We start from the raw sequence: 8258 nt of genomic DNA, 5'->3' as shown, positions 1-8258 counted from the left end.
CTTTCTCCTTCCATGGGGGAAATGGCTGTAACTATGCCAGTGATTCTTAGCCTTGGCTGCACATTGTTATCACCTGGGAAGCTTTAAACATGCTGCTGCCTGGTCCCAGAGGTTCCGATGAAGTGGTTAAGCATGCAGCCTGGGCATTGGTGAATGGGCAGCCAGGTTGAGAACCCCCAAGCTAGGCAAAGATGAAGTTCCAGGACCAACTGGGACATGGGGGAGGAGGGAGCATGAGGGGGTGGCCCAGGGCTGTGACCTCTAGGGCCCCAGACACAGGACCCAGGCACTCAAGACAGGAGCAGGATGGGGTCGCTGCCTCCCAGTGGGCAGCTGCGAAATCACAGGCGAGACCTCAGACCTGCGGTCAGGATGCAGCCTGAGACTCCGCCTTCATTACAGGAGCTGTCACTAGGCCACATGGAAAGGAAAGGTGTGGCTACAGGTACGGACTGGCCTTCCTGACCGGGGGAGGCGAGAAGCATGGCCACCTGGAAACAGTATGTTGCATCTCCAAACACAAAGTCAGATAAATAAAATGCATGACTATTTTATTAGCGACTCTTAATAGTTCCCGGAGTGGTGTGAGTTACAGCAGACACCACTAGTTTTATAAATTTACTTTATGTGTTCGGTACTTAATTCCACCAACTTGCATTACAAGACGCTCAGCTGTAACACATTTTTACTGTTATGTTCTTGCACATTAATCAGACTTTATTGATTAGTCACAGCTGGGGTTTTTAGAGAGCAGTTGTCCTGGTTCCCATAATTCCCCTCGTTTTTTAGTGTTATCTGGCCACCTTTGTTATGCAGGGTTTGGTTTCCAGGTTACGTTCTCTTTCATTTCCAGTCTTTCATTAGTGTTTTTCCTATGGTTTCTCGAAGTTCTTACATATTATTCTACTGCTACCAATTCAAGGTTTGTGTGCCCAGTGCTTCAAAAAAATGCCAATATCCAAATGTCAGAGTTTGGCCCTAGCTGGTTTGGCTCAGTGGATAGAGTGCTGGCCTGCAGACTGGAGGGTCCCAGGTTCTATTCCGGGCAAGGGCACATGCCTGGGTTGCAGGCTCGATCCCCAGTAGGGGGCGAGCAGGAAGCAGCCGATCAATGATTCTCTCTCATCATTAATGTTTCTATCTCTCCCTTTCCCTTCCTCTCTGAAATCAATTTTTTTTAAAAAAATGTTTTTAATGTCAGAGTTTGGAGTATAGAAAGGTCTATTGATCGAGAAGGCACCAGCTTGTAAAAATGGGAGCGAAGGGGGTGCATAAAGCTTCGGCAAATGCATCTGAAGAGAGCCCAGAATTCAGGCGTCTTTTATGTCAAGGGAGGGAGGAGGCAGGCCAAGAGGTACGTGACACCTAGGCGCCAAGCAGGATACAAGGAAGTGCAGGGAAATTTCTAAATCTCTTTGTTCCCGTTTGTTGACCCCTGCTGATTTGAGTCTGGTCTTGATGCTCCTGCAAATTTTTACCAAAAACTCAAGCCTCAAGCAGAATTCCTCTAATAATTATATCTATAGCAGGAGCTATTTGCCTGGAGCCACGGGAGAGATGCAGGCTAGAATTAATACAGAGAGTCCGGCCAGTGTTGCTCAAAGATGAACCAGGCGGTCATGGTTCCATTCCCAGTCAGGGCACATGCCCAGGATGCGGGCTCAATCCCCAGTACAGGGTGTGCAGGAGGCAGTCGATCAATGATTCTCTCTCATCATTGATGTTTCTCTCTCTTCCTCTCCCTTCCTCTCTAAAATCAATAAAAACATATTTAAAAATAAAAAAGAGAGAGACAGAGCGAGAATTTCACTCTTACACTACTATGCTATACTTCTTAAAATATTAAAGCATAAGGTTATTTGAGTCAGGAAAGTGGAAAACACAATTTTTATAAGTGCTTTTATGTTCTGTACTAAGTCCAAAATTGGTGGCATGTTGAACATTACTTGATGTAGAAATTCCAATGTTGGCTTTTCAAACACTAAACAAAAACTCAGAAACGTGCCTGGATCTTCTCATTAACTAACAGTCACCACCTGTGCGGGTCTGAGTGTTCCAGGAAGCAGCTGGTGGAGTCAGCAGTTAGTAGACGCAGAGTTGGAATTAGGAGTGAGAGGTTTATTGCGGGACAATAACTACAAAAAATAAAGGCGGTGGAGGCAGGACTGGGCATGGAAAGCCCTCAGAGTGCGGTGCAGATCCAATCCTGTGAAGAGAGGAGGGAGAAAAATAGAGCAGGAAATGTCTCAGGCCACAGTGCAAATTATGCCCCAAGTCTTGGACAACCCGGTGGGGAGTGGAGCAACGTTGGCCATTCAAGAAGTCCCCCATGGGGCAGACGTGGTGGGTGTTGGTGCCTCCACCGGGTTCAGTCACTGGCGTGGGAGCTGCCTGGGAAAAGCATGAAGCTGGCTCAAATGGGGCAGCTGGAGGCTGCGGGCTAAAACATCCTCTCAGCTGAAAGCACTTCACAAGTTCTGTCTCGCTCTCTGCAGCTGCCACGCCCCTGACATCTCCTGACAACGTGAACCTTCATAAACAAAAAGACACGGCTTCACTCAGGTGACTAAATGCTTCTCTTCTGGGCCTGGAGTGATCAAATGAATGCCCTGCCCAGTTGACTGTGAAGGAAATGCAATTAAACACGTTATACAGGGATACAACTGATTGACAGTCAGGGGTAGAACCATGGGTAACTGTTTTTCTTTCTGCTTTTCTCTATATTCCAAATTTTAGACAAATGATCATTATTTTCCTTTTGATTGGAAAAATGTATAATGAATATTCTAAAACCTATCTCCGCAATCATACCTTTTTGATCCAAAATGGTATTCCGCCCTAGCTGGTTTGGCTCAGTGGATAGAGTGTCGGCTTGAGGACTCAAGGGTCCCAGGTTCGGATTCTGGCCAAGGGCACATGCCCAGGTTGCAGGCTCGATCCCCAGTAGGGGGTGTGCAGGAGGCAGCCGATCAGTGACTCTCTCTCATCATTGATGTTTCTATCTCTCTCTCCCTCTCCCTTCCTCTCTGAAATCAATAAAAATATTTTTTTAAAAAATGGTATTCCCCAATTTGGTAGCTCAACAATTGCTTCAAAGTAGGAGAACATCGTAGGAGACCAAGCGTGGCTTTGAGCTAAAACAGATCTGAGCTTGAACCCAGGCCCTCACATGACTACCTGTATACTGGGCAGGCTCTTACCTTCTCTCGGCCTCAATTCCCTCACCTGGAAAGGAAGTCACCTGTCCTTACTTCCCAGCATTGCTTTATTAGCACCAGATCAACGCCTAGTAAGAAACCAATCCGTTTTAGTGCCCCTCAAAAATTGCTGGAAGTTTCTAAAAATCAAGTCCACATTCAACGGACAAAGAGCAGCCTTAGCTGAGGAATTTCAAAATAAGGTCATAGGAAAGTCCCAAAAACAAATTCTAAAAATCTCCTTGGCAGCAGTTCCACTTCTAGGTACACACCCCAAAAAGCCCGAGAGCTTTTAAGGAGACATCTGTACACCCATGTTCATAGCAGCATTATCACAACAGCCAAAAGGTAGAAACAACCGAAATGTCCAAGCATGGATGAATGGATAGACTAAATGTGGTGTATGCGTACTGTGGAATATTAGTCAGTCTTAAAAAGGAAGGAAATGGGAAATTCTGACATATGCTACAACATGGAAGAATCTTGAAGACATTATGCTAAGTGAATAAAGCAGACACAAAATACTGTGTGCTTCCACGTATATGAGGTACCTAGAACAGTCAAATTCACAGAGACAGGAAGTAGAATAGGGTTACCAGGAGCTGAGGGGAGGGGGAATGGGGAGTTATTGTTTAATGGGGACAGAGTGTCAGTTTGGGAAGATGAGAAAGTTCTGGAGATGGATGATGGTGATGGTTGCACAACAATGTGAATGCACTGAATGCCACTGAACTGCATACTAAAAAAAGATAAATGTTACATTATGTATATTTTACCACAGCAAAAAAGTAAATATTTTTAAAAACCTCCTTGGCAATATGATATTACCACTTTGTATAAAGCAAAGCTAAGCAACCGGCAGGTGTTCTGCACAAAGCAAAGCAACATCGAGCTTGTGCAACTCATTGCATTTTTTATAACTTTTCATTATAAAAATAATCACATTATAGAAAATTTTGAAAGTAAAGAAAAACTCATAACCCCATCTCTTTAATATGATTTTTAATATGATTTTTTATTCATTTCAGAGAGAGGAAGGGAGAGGGAGAGAGGGATAGAAACATCAATGGTGAGAGAGAATCATTAAACGGCTGCTTCTTGCACACCCCCTACTGGGGATCAAGCCTGCAACCCGGGCATGTGCCCTGACTGGGAATCAAACCGTGACCTCCTGGTTCATGGGTCGACGCTCAACCACTGAGCCACACTGGACAGGCTGCATGACTTTTTAAAAACCTAGTTATAACCATAGTGTTTGGACACTATGGGCTCTGAAGACAATTCCAAAAATGGCTTCCAGAAACCTTGTTGGCAACTCACAGAGCAAAATGCACACTACGATTTCTCTTGGGCACTCAGCCGTGCTTCCCACAGGATGGGAAGCATCCATACCTCTGGCACATGTAAAGGTAGAGCTGTGGGCCAGGGAGGGTGAAGATAGGAAGAATGAAGGCTAATGACTAGTTTCCCTTATAGTGGCACCAGGTCTTAGGCACACGCGCACACACACACAAACACACACACACATATATTCCTACCTCCCCATTTTTCATGTTTTTATTATATTCATTTAAACATGGCTGGCCCAGTACAGAGCATTCAGACAGAAACAATCATGACTAAATTCAGTCATGTTTACTATTTTGTCAATTTCAGCAATAGGAATTACATAGCTATACACATTATTTGTACACATACTTCCACATATTTTTAACGTTGTCATTTCAATGGCACGTTTGTCCAGGTAGGAGGATAGAACACATTTAACACTTTGATAGCTTGATTCATAACTTTTAAATATTTGGCTACATGGTACATGGGTCTCCTTTTGTGTTTTTGTCCTGAGTTTGTCTGGAGTAGGGGCAGGCCTGATGAGAGGCATTGTGGTGGCCCTGGCTGTGGGCAGGGGACCCATTTCTGGCTCCAGGAAACTCCTGCAGGCAGAGGGCACCAGGCAGGTGAGTCAGGATGTCCTATTTGAAAATGTCAATCCAGCCCCATAAAGTTGGTTCCTGGGAAGAAGGTGCTGTGTCTTAAAGGCAAACCTACTCAAGATGCCGAGGGAAACTTAGGCATCAGAGGCCTCTCACTCGTGGCTGTCTATGTGGAGTCAGGGCTGGACGATGGGTAGGTTCGACAGGAGGTTCTAGAGAGGAGGCTGGGGATCACGGAGGAGAAGGGAAAGTCACTGCTCCTTGCTGGCTGTGCATGAGCCAAGTCTGAGATTCACTCAACAAACCTTTCCAGAGTGCTAACCATCACCATCTCATCAAAACCAGCAAGCATTGACATCGCAGGTCCTGGGGAGGTGACTTTTACACAGAACCACACAATACATGTTATACACAATCGCCATATGAATTAGGTACTATTATTCCCCCAATTTTGCAGATGAAGAAACTGAGGCTTGATGTTGGGCAACGTGTCCAGGTCAGATAGTGTGTACGTGTCGGAGCCAGGGTTTGAATAGGGATAAACATGGGCTTATCTGGGTCTACACATTGGACTGTGTGCCAGTGTCTAAGTTATAGAAGTGAGTCAGCCATCGTCCTTACCTGCAGGGATATCATGGTCTAGCAGGAAAGTCAAATATGCACGTAGATATGTTTGGATAAAACTAGATAATCAGGAAGGACATTAGATAAAGAAAAGTTAATAGGCTGGGGTGGGGGGGCAGGTATGTCACTGGAAGACAGTGAGAGGCCTACCAGATTCTAGAAAAGGTCCGTATAGAAAGACAGTAGGCGAGTGTTTACCAAGTTAGGACGGGAAGACTTCTAATTGGAAGTCCTCTTGGATTGTGGAAGACTTCTAACGCTTACCGTAAGAGTTTGGATTTGATCATTCAGTTCATGTTAAGGTAGAGAAGTTACGTGAAAAGCGCAGCCTTAACATGTACTGTCTCCTCTGGTTGGGTGTTGGGTAGATGAAATGGCGGGGCGATCTATGGACCAGTGAGGCGGGCCCTGGCATGTGATGACCTGGGCTTATGGCAGGGTGTTAACAGTCAGGCACGGAGAGAGGAATGGTTACGATGAGCGTAGCAAAGGAAAAGTGGACAGGGCTTGCAGCTGGTAGGCCATCCAAGAGAAACTAGTTAAGATAAAGGCCAAGAAGAATCCTAGGGTACCTACAACCAGGAATGCAATCAGCGTTTTAAAATTATAATTACGAACACTACACAGCAGTATTGAGAAATGCTTAGGATATAATGATTAGTGAAAAGAACAGAATTGCTTCAAATCACAATGACTACAAATATCTTTTTAAGAGTCTCATGCTCTACCGACTGAGCTAGCCCGGCGCGGTTAAATATCTTTTTAAAGCACAGGAAAAAAATAAACCCAAACAAATTAAGTGACTCATCCCACCCCCAAAGACTTATTTCTTCTTGGTTAGCATTATGGGCTGAATTGTGCCCCACTCCCTCCAATTAATATGTTGAAGCCCTAACTCCCCGTATAACTGTATTTGGAGACAGGACCTTTAAGGAAATAAAGTTACATTAAATCATAAAGGTAGGGCCCTAATCCAATAGGACTGGTTGTCCTTATAAAAGGAGAAAGAGTGTGCTCTGTCCACCCTCCCACAAAGAAAAGGCCATGTGAGCACGCAGCAAGGAAGCCCTATGTCCAGGATAAAGAGCAGGCCTCGCCAGGAACCCATGCTGCTGGCACCTTGATCTTGGACATCCCGCTTCCAGAACTGTGAGGAAATGCATTTCTAAACCACGCAGCCTGTGCTATTTTGTTATGCAGCCCGACAGACTAACACAGTTAACCAATCAGTCACCAAGTCCTGTGGATTCTTCCTTCACAATTCTTGCAGCCACTGCCCCTTTCTTCCCATTCCCACTGCCAACATGGCTCAAGGCCACCTTGTTCCCAGATGAATGTAAAACACCCCCTCATCTCTGGCTAGCTTCTCATACTCCCAGCCACCAGTTCTTACCTTGCTCCATCCTATCATCTCAAACATCTGAGGTGTCTGAATCTGACAACTGACATTTTCCTCCAGAACCAGACCTCAGCTCCCTCTTTCTAGAACTCTCTGGGCTCACCCCTCAGATGCAAGCTCTCTGACCTCCCCAGGTGAACTATAGTTTTTCTGTTGTAATTGCAAAAATTAGCCCAGTTCAGACAAGTGGGCATGAGGACGGGTTCTTTTTCCCTCTGGCCTCATCTCTGTGTGTCTCCTTAGGGCCATATTCCCAGGCTTCTGTTGCAGGGAGGGAAAGAGAACTACCAGCAGCCTTAAGCCCAAGTCATCCCAGTTTGCCAGACTTCCTGGGAAAACAAAGTCTCTTTCTCCCGGCATCCATATGTCAAATTGCAGGAAGGACTGCAACTGGTCCTTCTTGGGCCACGGGCCGGCTCATGAGTCCATCACTCTGGCCAAGAGAAAAGGGGATTCTACTGGGCCAGGGCTAGGTCACGATACAATACTTTGCAAGAGCAAACGAAGCCCCTATTTTACCACAAGAGGAGAGAGATGTTGAGCAGATAAAAACAGAAGTCTCCTCTCCCAGGTGACACCTTCCCCAGGTCACCTCACTGACTTGCCACATCCCAGCAAGAGTGCATCGGACGGCACCTCCCCAGACAGAGCCGGACGCGCTGAGCTGCCCACACCTCGGGGCCGTGGGTAATCCATTCTGATTAGTAATCCAGCAGAGAAGCATCCATGTCAGCACTTCTTGGGACAGCAAGGCTTTTCTTCTACAATGACTCGTACCAACCTGGCCGTGGGGTTTTACAAGGAAAGGAAAACTGACATCTCTGATGCAGAACTCTAAGTCCTCCCAGAACAGATCTGAGCCTCGGTGTGACAGGAAGGATTTGGTTTGCCATACAAACAGGGACAGTCCCCTGGCTTTAAGGGTTCGGCTTACACTGGGTCAGAGCACAAAATAACTGCAGGAGCGGAGCCTGGGATAGCCTTTACATGCGCAAGCCAGTGCTGGCACTGGGACAGTGAGCTGGGCCCACGGGCGCGTCGCAGTGGGGTTGTAAACTAGTATGAGCTTTTCCAAGAGCATTTGGCAGTCATGTCGTTAAAATA

This window comes from Myotis lucifugus, unplaced genomic scaffold (assembly GCF_000147115.1).
Source record: "Myotis lucifugus unplaced genomic scaffold, Myoluc2.0 scaffold_396, whole genome shotgun sequence".
In the NCBI taxonomy this organism is placed as follows: domain Eukaryota; kingdom Metazoa; phylum Chordata; class Mammalia; order Chiroptera; family Vespertilionidae; genus Myotis; species Myotis lucifugus.
This window is presented reverse-complemented; position numbering follows the sequence as displayed.